The 17,020-nt window shown below is 46.9% G+C and overlaps 1 protein-coding gene across 3 annotated transcripts in view; it reads right to left on the bottom strand.

Moving 5' to 3' along the window:
• Positions 1–17,020, bottom strand: part of LOC128686359 (uncharacterized) — a 552,092-nt gene that overhangs the window by 214,000 nt on the left and 321,072 nt on the right. The gene's annotated exons all lie outside the window — the stretch shown is intronic.

Below are 17,020 nucleotides of genomic sequence, written 5' to 3'. Positions count from 1 at the left end.
CCCCGTTCAGTGGGGTAGAGAACTTCATTCCCGCACAGTCACCCTTCTTGTAGTTTGGCTTTATTCGTCCGCTCTTCCTTCTCCCCCCTACAATTGTAACTCTACTGTGTATTCGAATCCTAAAACCACATGATCACTGGCCCCAAGGGGTTTTTCATATGTGCTGTCCTCAATATCTGCAATACTCAAGGTGAATACTAGGTCCAGTCTCGCTGGTTCATCCTCTCCTCTCTCTCTGGTAGTATCCCTTATGTGTTGGTACATGAAATTTTCCAGTATCACCTCCAACATCTTAGCCCTCCACGTTTCTTGGCCCCCATGTGGCTCCAAGTTCTCCCAATCGATTTCCTTGTGGTTGAAGTCACCCATGATCAGTAGCTTTGCCCTGCTCACAAGAGCCCTTCTGGCCACTTCAGCCAGTGTGTCAACCATCACTCTATTACTCTCATCATACTCTTGCCTTGGCCTCTTGCTGTTCTGTGGTGGGTTATACATCACTGCAATTACCACCTTGGGACCTCCAGACTGAAGTGTTCCTACTATGTAATCCCTAGCTTCTCCACTGTCTCCACACCACATTGGGTGGTTTGCGAGTGGAAGGATACGGCCTGTCAGAGTAACTTTCAAGGAAGAATCAGTTTGAACCAGGATTCTGCAAGAGAAAGCAAGACTGAGGGACAAAGAGGGGTACCAGAGAGTATACCTCGACTGCGACAGAACACAAGAAGAAAGGACTACACTGAAAGAGAGGGTACAGAGACGCAAGGAGGAACAAGAAGCAATGAAAATGAGCAGGACCCAGACACAGGAGGAAGGGCAAACACACCCCACAGAATCTCCCACCAAAAGACTCCACCCGCGACATTCCCAACGCAACTGAGCAACCTATACTACAACCCACTCACTGTTCCCTCTGCCACCAACCCCCATATCACAAACCTCACCCCAACAGCTGTCCCTTATGGGCATTCTGACCCCACCCCCATCAACACAAACCCCACCTACACCACAGCCCCATATAGGCCCCCACCAAGGCTCTCGCTCCCCCAACCCCAATATTCTTGCATGACCACAATGATAGAAAAGAAACTAAAGGTTTGGTACACAAACGCGGATGGAATAACGAATAAACATGAGGAGTGGAACGAAAGAATCAGTGAAAAATCCCCAGACATCATAGCAGTCACAGAAACAAAACTCGCTGAGACAATAACAGACACAATCTTCCCAACAGGATATCAGATCCTGAGGAAAGATAGAAGGAGTAGAGGGGGAGGAGGGGTTGCACTGCTCATAAAACACCGATGGGGATTTGAGGAAATGGAAGGCATGGACATGATTGGAGAAAGAGACTACATTGTAGGTACAATTCAGTCCGGAGAACATAAAGTAGTCATTGGAGTGATGTATAACCCACCACAGAACTGCAGGAGGCCAAGAGAGGAGTACGAAGAAAACAACAGGGTGATGGTGGACACACTGGCTGAGGTGGCAAGAAGAGCTCACTCGAGCAGAGCAAAGTTACTGGTAATGGGTGATTTCAACCACAGGGAGATCGACTGGGAAAACCTGGAGCCACATGGGGGTCCCGAAACATGGAGAGCCAAGATGATGGATGTGGTACTTGAAAACCTCATGCATCAACATGTCAGGGACACAACCAGAGAGAGAGGGGAGGATGAGCCAGCAAGATTGGATCTTGTGTTCACCCTGAGCAGTTCAGACATTGAGGACATCACTTACGAGAGGCCCCTTGGAGCTAGCGATCATGTGGTTCTGAGTTTTGACTATATAGTAGAGTTACAAGTGGAGAAGGTAACAGGAACTGAAGGGGACAGGCCAAACTATAAAAGGGGGGACTACACAGGTATGAGAAACTTCCTGCAGGAGGTTCAGTGGGACAGAGAAATGGTAGGAAAATCAGTAAACGAGATGATGGAATATGTGGCAACAAAGTGCAAGGAGGCAGAGGAAAGTTTTGTTCCCAAGGGAAACAGAAATAATACTAAGACCAAAACGAGTCCTTGGTTTACCCGAAGGTGTAGGGAGGCAAAAACTAAGTGCAACAGAGAATGGAAAAGGTACAGGAGGCATAGGACCCAGGAAAACAAGGAGATTAGTAGAAGAGCCAGAAACGAGTATGCACAGATAAGGAGGGAGGCCCAGCGACAGTATGAAAACGACATAGCATCGAAAGTCAAATCTGACCCGAAACTGCTGTATAGCCACATTAGGAGGAAGACAACAGTCAAGGACCAGGTGATAATAATAATAATAATAATAATAATATCTTTATTTACTACAAGTACATGGTATACAGTCCTAGCTGACAACAATGACATACTACTGTATAGAAACTCCCTTGTTATGCTCTGCATTTCGGGCAAATTAGGTCAGTGTCCCAGGATGCGACCCACACCAGTCGACTAACACCCAGGTACCCATTTTACTGATGGGGAACATAGACAACAGGTGGAAAGAAACACGTCCAATGTTTCTACTCTGGCTAGGAATCGAACCCAGGCCCTCGCTGTGTGAAGCGAGAGCGTTAGCCACCAGGCCACCAGAGCCCACCAGAGCCCATAAGGCTGAGGAAAGAAGGTGGAGAACTCACAAGAAACGATCAAGAGGTTTGTGAGGAGCTCAACACGAGATTTAAGGAAGTATTTACAGTAGAGACAGGAAGGACTCTGGGGGGACAGACCAGATGGGGACACCAGCAAGGAATACACCAACAAGTGTTGGACGACATACATACAGATGAGGAGGAGGTGAAGAAACTGCTAAGGGACATCGATACCTCAAAGGCAATGGGACCAGACATCTCCCCGTGGGTCCTTAGAGAGGGAGCAGATATGTTGTGCATGCCACTTACCACAATCTTCAACACATCCCTGGAAACTGGGCAACTACCTGAGGTATGGAAGACGGCAAATGTAGTTCCCATTTTTAAAAAAGGAGACAGAAAAGAGGCACTAAACTATAGACCTGTGTCATTGACGTGTATAGTATGCAAAATTATGGAGAAGATTATCAGGAGGAGAGTGGTGGAGCACCTGGAACGGAACAGGAGTATAAATGCCAACCAGCACGGATTCACGGAAGGCAAATCCTGTGTCACAAACCTTCTGGAGTTTTATGATAAAATAACAGAAGTAAGACACGAGAGAGAGGGGTGGGTTGATTGCATCTTCTTGGACTGCAAGAAGGCCTTTGACACAGTTCCTCACAAGAGATTAGTGCAGAAGCTAGAGCATCAGGCGCATATAACAGGAAGGGCACTGCAATGGATCAGAGAATACCTGACAGGGAGGCAATAACGAGTCATGGTACGTAATGATGTATCACAGTGGGCACCTGTGACGAGCGGGGTCCCACAGGGGTCGGTCCTAGGACCAGTGCTATTTTTGGTATATGTGAACGACATGACGGAAGGGTTAGACTCAGAAGTGTCCCTGTTTGCAGATGATGTGAAGTTAATGAGGAGAATTAAATCTGATGAGGACCAGGCAGGACTTCAAAGAGACCTGGACAGACTGGACACCTGGTCCAGCAAATGGCTTCTCGAATTTAATCCTGCCAAATGCAAAGTCATGAAGATAGGGGAAGGGCACAGAAGACCACAGACAGAGTATAGGCTAGGTGGCCAAAGACTGCAAACCTCACTCAAGGAGAAAGATCTTGGGGTGAGTATAACACCGAGCATGTCTCCGGAAGCACACATCAATCAGATAACTGCTGCAGCATATGGGCGCCTGGCAAACCTGAGAACAGCATTCCGATACCTTAGTAAAGAATCATTCAAGACACTGTACACCGTGTATGTCAGGCCCATACTGGAGTATGCAGCACCTGTTTGGAACCCGCACTTGATAAAGCACGTCAAGAAACTAGAGAAAGTACAAAGGTTTGCGACAAGGTTAGTTCCAGAGCTAAGGGGAATGTCCTATGAAGAAAGATTAAGGGAAATCGGCCTGACGACACTGGAGGACAGGAGGGTCAGGGGAGACATGATAACGACATATAAAATACTGCGTGGAATAGACAAGGTGGACAAAGACAGGATGTTCCAGGGAGGGGACACAGAAACAAGAGGCCACAATTGGAAGTTGAAGACACAAATGAGTCAGAGAGATAGTAGGAAGTATTTCTTCAGTCATAGAGTTGTAAGGCAGTGGAATAGCCTAGAAAATGACGTAGTGGAGGCAGGAACCATACACAGTTTTAAGACGAGGTTTGATAAAGTTCATGGAGCGGGGAGAGAGAGGGCCTAGTAGCAACCGGTGAAGAGGCGGGGCCAGGAGCTAGGACTCGACCCCTGCAACCACAAATAGGTGAGTACAAATAGGTGAGTACACACACAGAGCAGAGCAGAGCAGAACAGAGGTATGATAAAGCTCATGGTTCAGGGAGAGTGACCCAGCAGCGACCAGTGAAGAGGCGGGGTCAGGAGCTATGACTTGACCACTGCAACCACAACTAGGTGCGTACACACACACACACACTGTGTGTGTGTAAGTGTAAGTGCAATATGTGTGGGGGGTGGGTCGCATAGTAGGCTGGAGAAAGTATAGTCATGGTGGGGTGGTATGTGAGAGTGGCAGACGAGGGCAGGGATAGTGTCCTGCATGACACAAGGCGGCTGACACCTGACACACCCTGACAGCTGTGGTGGCGCCACTTGACACCACCCACCAATAATCCCATGTTTTGTTCCCTCCACACTGACGATGGAGCAGCTTGTGTTCCCCCCTTCTGTGGATAGGAGCGTCAAAACGCACTATCAGCCCCTCTATGTGTAGTAGCACTATGCGCTACACTCACACAGTGAAGGAGCGCTAAGACTTATGCTCACTCAGTATAGGAGCAATAAAAGCTACACAGTGTAGGAGCACTGAAAACTAAAGACTATAGGAGTACTGAGAACTGCACACAGTGTAGGTTCGCTAAGAACTACACACAGTGTAAGAACACTGAGAACTGCACACAGTGTAAGAGCACTGAGAACTGAACACAGTGTAGGAGCACTGAGAACTGCACACAGTGTAGGAGCACTGAGAACTGCACACAGTGTAGGAGCACTGAGAACTGCACACAGTGTAGGAGCACTGAGAGCTGCACACAGTGTAGGAGTACTGAGAACTGCACACAGTGTAGGAGCACTGAGAACTGCACACAGTAATGGTACGTGGCGAGGTGTGAGAGTGGGCACCTGTGACCAGCGGGGTCCCACAGGGGTCAGTCCTAGGACCAGTGCTGTTTCTGGTATTTGTGAACGACATGACGGAAGGAATAGACTCTGAGGTGTCCCTGTTTGCAGATGACGTGAAGTTGATGAGAAGAATTCATTCGATCGAAGACCAGGCAGAACTACAAAGGAATCTGGACAGGCTGCAGACCTGGTCCAGCAATTGGCTCCTGGAGTTCAATCCCACCAAGTGCAAAGTCACGAAGATTGGGGAAGGGCAAAGAAGACCGCAGACGGAGTACGGTCTAGGGGGCCAGAAACTACAAACCTCAATCAAGGAAAAAAGATCTTGGGGTGAGCATAACACCAGGTACATCTCCTGAAGCGCACATAAACCAAATAACTGCTGCAGCATATGGGCGCCTAGCAAACCTCAGAACAGCATTCCGACATCTTAATAAGGAATCGTTCAGGACCCTGTACACCGTGTACGTTAGGCCCATATTGGAGTATGCGGCACCAGTTTGGAACCCACACCTAGCCAAGCACGTAAAGAAACTAGAGAAAGTGCAAAGGTTTGCAACAAGACTAGTCCCAGAGCTAAGAGGTATGTCCTACGAGGAGAGGTTAAGGGAAATCAACCTGACGACACTGGAGGACAGGAGAGATAGGGAGGACATGATAACGACTTACAAAATACTGAGAGGAATTGACAAGGTGGACAAAGACAGGATGTTCCAGAGACTGGACACAGTAACAAGGGGACACAGTTAGAAGCTGAAGACACAGATGAATCACAGGGATGTTAGGAAGTATTTCTTCAGCCACAGAGTAGTCAGGAAGTGGAATAGTTTGGGAAGCGATGTAGTGGAGGCAGGATCCATACATAGCTTTAAGCAGAGGTACGATAAAGCTCATGGTTCAGGGAGAGTGACCAAGTAGCGACCAGTGAAGAGGCGGGGCCAGGAGCTTGGACTCGACCCCTGCAACATCAACTAGGTGAGTACAACTAGGTGAGTACAGTGTAGGAACACTGAGAACTACACACAGTGTAGGAGCACTGATAACTACACACAGTGTAGGAGCACTGAGAACTGCACACAGTGTAGGAGTACTGAGAACTGCACACAGTGTAGGAGTACTGAGAACTACATACAGTGTAGGAGCACTGAGAACTACATACAGTGTAGGAGCACTGAGAACTACACACAGTGTAGGAGCACTGAGAACTGCACACAGTGTAGGAGTACTGAGAACAACATACAGTGTAGGAGCACTGAGAACTACACACAGTGTAGGAGCACTGAGAACTGCACACAGTGTAGGAGTACTGAGAACTACACACAGTGTAGGATCACTAAGAACTACACACAGTGTAGGAGCACTGAGAACTGCACACAGTGTAGGAGTACTGAGAACTGCACACAGTGTAGGAGTACTGAGAACTACATACAGTGTACGATATTAAGAACTACACACAGTGTAAGAGTACTGCACACAGTGTAGGAGCAATGAGAACTGCACACAGTGTAGGAGTACTGAGAACTACATACAGTGTAGGAGCACTGAGAACTGCACACAGTAAAGGAGCACTGAGAACTGCACACAGTGTAGGAGCACTGAGAACTGCACACAGTGTAGGAGCACTGAGAACTGCACACAGTGTAGGAGCACTGAGAACTGCACACAGTGTAGGAGCACTGAGAACTGCACACAGTGTAGGAGCACTGAGAGCTGCACACAGTGTAGGAGTACTGAGAACTGCACACAGTGTAGGAGCACTGAGAACTGCACACAGTAATGGTACGTGGCGAGGTGTGAGAGTGGGCACCTGTGACCAGCGGGGTCCCACAGGGGTCAGTCCTAGGACCAGTGCTGTTTCTGGTATTTGTGAACGACATGACGGAAGGAATAGACTCTGAGGTGTCCCTGTTTGCAGATGACGTGAAGTTGATGAGAAGAATTCATTCGATCGAAGACCAGGCAGAACTACAAAGGAATCTGGACAGGCTGCAGACCTGGTCCAGCAATTGGCTCCTGGAGTTCAATCCCACCAAGTGCAAAGTCACGAAGATTGGGGAAGGGCAAAGAAGACCGCAGACGGAGTACGGTCTAGGGGGCCAGAAACTACAAACCTCAATCAAGGAAAAAAGATCTTGGGGTGAGCATAACACCAGGTACATCTCCTGAAGCGCACATAAACCAAATAACTGCTGCAGCATATGGGCGCCTAGCAAACCTCAGAACAGCATTCCGACATCTTAATAAGGAATCGTTCAGGACCCTGTACACCGTGTACGTTAGGCCCATATTGGAGTATGCGGCACCAGTTTGGAACCCACACCTAGCCAAGCACGTAAAGAAACTAGAGAAAGTGCAAAGGTTTGCAACAAGACTAGTCCCAGAGCTAAGAGGTATGTCCTACGAGGAGAGGTTAAGGGAAATCAACCTGACGACACTGGAGGACAGGAGAGATAGGGAGGACATGATAACGACTTACAAAATACTGAGAGGAATTGACAAGGTGGACAAAGACAGGATGTTCCAGAGACTGGACACAGTAACAAGGGGACACAGTTAGAAGCTGAAGACACAGATGAATCACAGGGATGTTAGGAAGTATTTCTTCAGCCACAGAGTAGTCAGGAAGTGGAATAGTTTGGGAAGCGATGTAGTGGAGGCAGGATCCATACATAGCTTTAAGCAGAGGTACGATAAAGCTCATGGTTCAGGGAGAGTGACCAAGTAGCGACCAGTGAAGAGGCGGGGCCAGGAGCTTGGACTCGACCCCTGCAACATCAACTAGGTGAGTACAACTAGGTGAGTACAGTGTAGGAACACTGAGAACTACACACAGTGTAGGAGCACTGATAACTACACACAGTGTAGGAGCACTGAGAACTGCACACAGTGTAGGAGTACTGAGAACTGCACACAGTGTAGGAGTACTGAGAACTACATACAGTGTAGGAGCACTGAGAACTACATACAGTGTAGGAGCACTGAGAACTACACACAGTGTAGGAGCACTGAGAACTGCACACAGTGTAGGAGTACTGAGAACAACATACAGTGTAGGAGCACTGAGAACTACACACAGTGTAGGAGCACTGAGAACTGCACACAGTGTAGGAGTACTGAGAACTACACACAGTGTAGGATCACTAAGAACTACACACAGTGTAGGAGCACTGAGAACTGCACACAGTGTAGGAGTACTGAGAACTGCACACAGTGTAGGAGTACTGAGAACTACATACAGTGTACGATATTAAGAACTACACACAGTGTAAGAGTACTGCACACAGTGTAGGAGCAATGAGAACTGCACACAGTGTAGGAGTACTGAGAACTACATACAGTGTAGGAGCACTGAGAACTGCACACAGTAAAGGAGCACTGAGAACTGCACACAGTGTAGGAGCACTGAGAACTGCACACAGTGTAGGAGCACTGAGAACTGCACACAGTGTAGGAGCACTGAGAACTGCACACAGTGTAGGAGCACTGAGAACTGCACACAGTGTAGGAGCACTGAGAGCTGCACACAGTGTAGGAGTACTGAGAACTGCACACAGTGTAGGAGCACTGAGAACTGCACACAGTAATGGTACGTGGCGAGGTGTGAGAGTGGGCACCTGTGACCAGCGGGGTCCCACAGGGGTCAGTCCTAGGACCAGTGCTGTTTCTGGTATTTGTGAACGACATGACGGAAGGAATAGACTCTGAGGTGTCCCTGTTTGCAGATGACGTGAAGTTGATGAGAAGAATTCATTCGATCGAAGACCAGGCAGAACTACAAAGGAATCTGGACAGGCTGCAGACCTGGTCCAGCAATTGGCTCCTGGAGTTCAATCCCACCAAGTGCAAAGTCACGAAGATTGGGGAAGGGCAAAGAAGACCGCAGACGGAGTACGGTCTAGGGGGCCAGAAACTACAAACCTCAATCAAGGAAAAAAGATCTTGGGGTGAGCATAACACCAGGTACATCTCCTGAAGCGCACATAAACCAAATAACTGCTGCAGCATATGGGCGCCTAGCAAACCTCAGAACAGCATTCCGACATCTTAATAAGGAATCGTTCAGGACCCTGTACACCGTGTACGTTAGGCCCATATTGGAGTATGCGGCACCAGTTTGGAACCCACACCTAGCCAAGCACGTAAAGAAACTAGAGAAAGTGCAAAGGTTTGCAACAAGACTAGTCCCAGAGCTAAGAGGTATGTCCTACGAGGAGAGGTTAAGGGAAATCAACCTGACGACACTGGAGGACAGGAGAGATAGGGAGGACATGATAACGACTTACAAAATACTGAGAGGAATTGACAAGGTGGACAAAGACAGGATGTTCCAGAGACTGGACACAGTAACAAGGGGACACAGTTAGAAGCTGAAGACACAGATGAATCACAGGGATGTTAGGAAGTATTTCTTCAGCCACAGAGTAGTCAGGAAGTGGAATAGTTTGGGAAGCGATGTAGTGGAGGCAGGATCCATACATAGCTTTAAGCAGAGGTACGATAAAGCTCATGGTTCAGGGAGAGTGACCAAGTAGCGACCAGTGAAGAGGCGGGGCCAGGAGCTTGGACTCGACCCCTGCAACATCAACTAGGTGAGTACAACTAGGTGAGTACAGTGTAGGAACACTGAGAACTACACACAGTGTAGGAGCACTGATAACTACACACAGTGTAGGAGCACTGAGAACTGCACACAGTGTAGGAGTACTGAGAACTGCACACAGTGTAGGAGTACTGAGAACTACATACAGTGTAGGAGCACTGAGAACTACATACAGTGTAGGAGCACTGAGAACTACACACAGTGTAGGAGCACTGAGAACTGCACACAGTGTAGGAGTACTGAGAACAACATACAGTGTAGGAGCACTGAGAACTACACACAGTGTAGGAGCACTGAGAACTGCACACAGTGTAGGAGTACTGAGAACTACACACAGTGTAGGATCACTAAGAACTACACACAGTGTAGGAGCACTGAGAACTGCACACAGTGTAGGAGTACTGAGAACTGCACACAGTGTAGGAGTACTGAGAACTACATACAGTGTACGATATTAAGAACTACACACAGTGTAAGAGTACTGCACACAGTGTAGGAGCAATGAGAACTGCACACAGTGTAGGAGTACTGAGAACTACATACAGTGTAGGAGCACTGAGAACTGCACACAGTAAAGGAGCACTGAGAACTGCACACAGTGTAGGAGTACTGAGAACTACATACAGTGTACGATATTAAGAACTACACACAGTGTAGGAGTACTGAGAACTACACACAGTGTAGGAGTACTGAAAACTACACACAGTGTAGGAGTACTGAGAACTACACACAGTGTAGGAGTACTGAGAACTACACACAGTGTAGGAGTACTGAGAACTACACACCGTGTAGGAGTACTGAGAACTACACACAGTGTAGGAGTACTGAGAACTACACACAGTGTAGGAGTACTGAGAACTACACACAGTGTAGGAGTACTGAGAACTACACACAGTGTAGGAGTACTGAGAACTACACACAGTGTAGGAGTACTGAGAACTACACACCGTGTAGGAGTACTGAGAACTACACACAGTGTAGGAGTACTGAGAACTACGCACAGTGTAGGAGTACTGAGAACTGCACACAGTGTAGGAGTACTGAGAACTGGAGTTTACCTGGGGAGAGTTCCGGGGGTCAACGCCCCCTCGGCCCGGTCTGTGACCAGGCCTCCTGGTGGATCAGAGCCTGATCAACCAGGCTGCTACTGCTGGCTGCACGCAAACCAACGTACGAGCCACAGCCCGGCTGGTCAGGAACCGATTTTAGATGCTTGTCCAGTGTCAGCTGGAAGACTACCAGGGGTCTCTTGGTAATCCATCCCCCTTATGTGTGCTGGGAGGCAGTTGAACAGTCTCAGGCCCCTGACACTTATTGTATGGTCTCTTAACGTGCTAGTGACACCCCTGCTTTTCATTGGTGGGATGTTGCATTGTCTACCAAGTCTTTTGCTTTCGTAGTGAGTGATTTTCGTGTGCAAGTTCGGTACTAGTCCCTCTAGGATTTTCCAGGTGTATATAATCATGTATCTCTCCCGCCTACGTTCCAGGGAATACAGGTTCAGGAACCTCAAGCGCTCCCAGTAATTGAGGTGTTTTATCTCCGTTATGCGAGCCGTGAAGGTTCTCTGTACATTTTCTAGGTCAGCAATTTCACCTGCCTTGAAAGGTGCTGTTAGTGTGCAGCAATATTCCAGCCTAGATAGAACAAGTGACCTGAAGAGTGTCATCATGGGCTTGGCATCCCTAGTTTTGAAGGTTCTCATTATCCATCCTGTCATTTTTCTAGCAGATGCGATCGATACAATGTTATGGTCCTTGAAGGTGAGATCCTCCGACATGATCACTCCCAGGTCTTTGACGTTGTTGTTTCGCTCTATTTTGTGGCCAGAATTTGTTTTGTACTCTGATGAAGATTTAATTTCCTCGTGTTTACCATATCGGAGTAATTGAAATTTCTCATCGTTGAACTTCATATTGTTTTCTGCAGCCCAATGAAAGATTTGGTTGATGTCTGCCTGGAGCCTTGCAGTGTCTGCAATGGAAGACACTGCCATGCAGATTCGGGTGCCATCTGCAAAGGAAGACACGGTGCTGTGGCTGACATCCTTGTCTATGTCAGATATGAGGATGAGGAACAAGATGGGAGCGAGTACTGTGCCTTGTGGAACAGACCTTTTCACTGCAGCTGCCTCGGACTTTACTCTGTTGACTACTACTCTCTGTGTTCTGTTAGTGAGGAAATTATAGATCCATCTACCAACTTTTCCTGTTATTCCTTTAGCACGCATTTTGTGCGCTATTACGCCTTGGTCACACTTGTCGAAGGCTTTTGCAAAGTCTGTATATATTGCATCTGCATTCTTTTTGTCTTCTAGTGCATCTAGGACCTTGTTGTAGTGATCCAATAGTTGAGACAGACAGGAGCGACCTGTTCTAAACCCATGTTGCCCTGGGTTGTGTAACTGATGGGTTTCTAGATGGGTGGTGGTCTTGCTTCTTAGGACCCTTTCAAAGATTTTTATGATATGGGATGTTAGTGCTATCGATCTGTAGTTCTTTGCTATTGCTTTACTGCCACCTTTGTGGAGTGGGGCTATGTCTGTTGTTTTTAGTAACTGTGGGACGACCCCCGCGTCCATGCTCCCTCTCCATAGGATGGTAAAAGCTCGTGATAGGGGCTTCTTGCAGTTCTTGATGAACACGGAGTTCCATGAGTCTGGCCCTGGGGCAGAGTGCATGGGCATGTCATTTATCGCCTGTTCGAAGTCATTTGGCGTCAGGATAACATCAGATAGGCTTGGGTTAACCAAATTCTGTGGCTGTCTCATAAAAAATTCATTTTGATCTTCGACTCTCAGTCTGGTTAGCGGCTTGCTAAAAACTGAGTCATATTGGGACTTGAGTAGCTCACTCATTTCCTTGCTGTCATCTGTGTAGGACCCATCTTGTTTAAGTAGGGGCCCAATACTGGACGTTGTTCTCGACTTAGATTTGGCATAGGAGAAGAAATACTTTGGGTTTCTTTCGATTTCATTTATGGCTTTTAGTTCTTCCCGCGATTCCTGACTTCTATAGGATTCCTTTAGCTTAAGTTCGATGCTTGCTATTTCTCTGACCAGTGACTCCCTACGCATTTCAGATATATTTACCTCTTTTAGCCGCTGTTATTCTTTTCCGTCGCCTGTAAAGGGAGCGCCTGTCTCTTTCTATTTTACATCTACTCCTCCGTTTTCTTAAGAGGAATAAGCCTTGTGCATACATCGAGTGCCACCGAGTTAATCTGCTCTAGGCATAAGTTGGGGTCTGTGTTGCTTAGTACATCTTCCCAGCTTATATCGGTTAGGACTTGGTTTACTTGGTCCCACTTTATGTTTCTGTTATTGAAGTTGAATTTGGTGAATGCTCCCGCGTGACTAATCTCATTATGTCGGTCTAGGGCTCCACGCATACATGTCTGAACCTCAATTATGTTGTGATCTGAGTATATGTTTTTGATATGGTGACATTTCGTATCAGATCATCATTGTTAGTGAAGATGAGGTCTAGTGTATTCTCCAGTCTAGTAGGCTCTATTATTTGCTGATTTAGATTGAATTTTGTGCAGAGATTTAAAAGCTCGTGTGTGTGTGTGAGTTCTCATCAGAGCTGCCTCCTGGTGTTATTACTGCAACAATATTATTTGCTATATTCCTCCATTTTAGATGCCTTAAGTTGAAATCCCCCAGGAGCAAGATGTTGGGGGCAGGAGCTGGCAGATTTTCCAGACAGTGGTCAATTTTTAACAGCTGTTCCTGGAATTGCTGGAATTCCTGGAATTGTGTAGGAGTACTGAGAACTACACACAATGTACGAGTATTAAGAACTACGCACAGTGTAGTACTGAGAACTACACACAGTGTAGGAGTACTGAGAACTACACACAGTGTAGGAGTACTGAGAACTACACACAGTGTAGGAGTACTGAGAACTACACGCAGTGTAAGAATACTAAGAACTGTACACAGTGTAGGAGTACTGAGAACTACACACAGTGTAAGAATACTAAAAACTACACACAGTGTACGAGTACTAAGAACTACACACAGTGTAGGAGTACTGAGAACTACACACAGTGTAGGAATACTGAGAACTACACACAGTGTACGAGTACTAGGAACTACACACAGTGTAGGACTACTGAGAACTACACACAGTGTAAGAATACTAAGAACAGCACACAGAGTACGAGTACTAAGAACTACACACAGTAAATGACATGCCCATGCACTCTGCCCCAGGGCCAGACTCATGGAACTCCGTGTTCATCAAGAACTGCAAGAAGCCCCTATCACGAGCTTTTACCATCCTATGGAGAGGGAGCATGGACACGGGGGTCGTCCCACAGTTACTAAAAGCAACAGACATAGCCCCACTCCACAAAGGGGGCAGTAAAGCAATAGCAAAGAACTACAGACTGATAGCACTAACATCCCATATCATAAAAATCTTTGAAAGGGTCCTAAGAAGCAAGATCGCCACCCCTCTAGATACCCATCAATTACACAACCCAGAGCAACATGGGTTTAGAGCAGGTCGCTCCTGTCTGTCTCAGCTATTGGATCACTACGACAAGGTCCTAGATGCACTAGAAGACAAAAAGAATGCAGATGTAATATATACAGACTTTGCAAAAGCCTTCGACAAGTGTGACCATGGCGTAATAGCGCACAAAATGCGTGCTAAAGGAATAACAGGAAAAGTTGGTAGATGGATCTATAATTTCCTCACAAACAGAACACAAATAGTAATAGTCAACAGAGTAAAGTCTGAGGCAGTTACGGTGAACAGCTCTGTTCCACAAGGCACAGTACTCGCTCCCATCTTGTTTCTCATCCTCATATCTGACAAAGACAAGGATGTCAGCAACAGCATCGTGTCTTCCTTTGCAGATGACACCCGAATCTGCATGACGGTATCTTCCATTGCAGACACTGCAAGGCTCCAGGCGTACATCAACCAAATCTTTCAGTGGGCTGCAGAAAACAATATGAAGTTCAACGATGAGAAATTTCAATTACTCCGATATGGTAAACATGAGGAAATTAAAACTTCATCAGAGTACAAAACAAATTCCTTCCACAAAATACAGCGAAAAACCAAAGTTAAAGACCTGGGAGTGATCATGTCGGAGGATCTCACCTTCAAGGACCATAACATTGTATCAATCGCATCTGCTAGAAAAATGACAGGATGGATAATGAGAACCTTCAAAATTAGGGATGCCAAGCCCATGATGACACTCTTCAGGTCACTTGTTCTATCTAGGCTGGAATATTGCTGCACACTAACAGCACCTTTCAAGGCAGGTGAAATTGCTGACCTGGAAAATGTACAGAGAACCTTCACGGCTCGCATAACGGAGATAAAACACCTCAATTACTGGGAGCGCTTGAAGATCCTGAACCTGTACTCCCTGGAACGCAGGCGGGAGAGATACATGATTATATACACCTGGAAAATCCTAGAGAGACTAGTACCGAACTTGCACACGAAAATCACAACGAAAGCAAAAGCCTCGGCTGACGATGCAACATCCCACCAATGAAAAGCAGGGGTGTCACTAGCACGTTAAGAGACAATACAATAAGTGTCAGGGGCCCGAGACTGTTCAACTGCCTCCCAGCATACATAAGGGGGATTACCAAGAGACCCCTGGCTGTCTTCAAGCAGGCACTGGACAAGCACCTAAAGTCGGTACCTGACCAGCCGGGCTGTGGCTCGTACGTTGGATTGCGTGCAGCCAGCAGTAACAGCCTGGTTGATCAGGCTCTGATCCACCAGGAGGCCTGGTCACAGACCGGGCCGCGGGGGCACTGACCCCCGGAACTCTCTCCAGGTAAACAGTAGGAGTACTGAGAACTACACACAGTGTAAGAGTACCGAGAGCTACACACAATGTAGGAGTAACAAGAGCTACAATCACACTGTATAGAAGCAACAAGGGCTACACTCATACTATGTAGAAGCAACAAGGGCTGCACTCACACTGTGTAGAAGCAACAAGGGCTGCACTCACACCGTGTAGAAACAATAAGGGCTACAATCACACTGTGTAGAAGCAACAAGGGCTACAATCACACTGTATAGAAGCAACAAGGGCTACAATCATACTGTGTAGAAGCAACAAGGGCTACAATCACACTGTGTAGAAGCAACAAGGGCTACACTCACACTGTGTAGAAGCAACAAGGTCTACAATCACACTGTGTAGAAGCAATAAGAGCTACAATCACACTGTGTAGAAGCAACAAGGGCTACAATCACACTGCATAGAAGCAACAAGGGATAGAAGCAACAAGGGCTACAATCACAATCACACTGTGTAGAAGCAACAAGGGCTACAATCACACTGTATAGAAGCAACAAGGGCAACAAGGGCTACAATCACACTGTGTAGAAGCAACAAGGGCTACAATCACACTGTGTAGAAGCAACAAGGGCTACAATCACACTGTATAGAAGCAACAAGGGATACAATCACACTGTGTAGAAGCAACAAGGTCTACAATCACACTGTGTAGAAGCAATAAGAGCTACAATCACACTGTGTAGAAGCAACAAGGGCTACAATCACACTGTATAGAAGCAACAAGGGATACAATCACACTGTGTAGAAGCAACAAGGGCTACAATCACACTGTGTAGAAGCAACAAAGGCTACAATCACACTGTGTAGAAGCAACAAGGGCTACAATCACACTGTATAGAAGCAACAAGGGATACAATCACACTGTGTAGAAGCAACAAGGGCTACAATCACACTGTGTAGAAGCAACAAGGGCTACAATCACACTGTATAGAAGCAACAAGGGATACAATCACACTGTGTAGAAGCAACAAGGGCTACAATTACACTGTGTAGAAGCAACAAGGGCTACAATCACACTGTATAGAAGCAACAAGGGCTACAATCACACTGTGTAGAAGCAACAAGGGCTACAATCACACTGTGTAGAAGCAACAAGGGCTACAATCACATTGTGTAGCGGCAACAAGGGCTACAATCACACTGTAGTGGCAACAATTTAGAAACAAGAGTTATATCCAGTGTTTAGCTACAAGACGAGCTTCCCTCACCCTGTAGAAGCAACACGAACTATACTTGCACTGTACAAATTGCAAGAGGTATGTACACAGTGTGCAAGATGACAGATAATTCTCATAAAAATCTCACAGAAAACACCCATCTTTACATTGCTGGAGTGTTCCGGGGGTCAACACCCCCGG

Source organism: Cherax quadricarinatus, chromosome 17 (genome assembly GCF_038502225.1).
Source record: "Cherax quadricarinatus isolate ZL_2023a chromosome 17, ASM3850222v1, whole genome shotgun sequence".
NCBI lineage: Eukaryota > Metazoa > Arthropoda > Malacostraca > Decapoda > Parastacidae > Cherax > Cherax quadricarinatus.
This window is presented reverse-complemented; position numbering and strand designations above follow the sequence as displayed.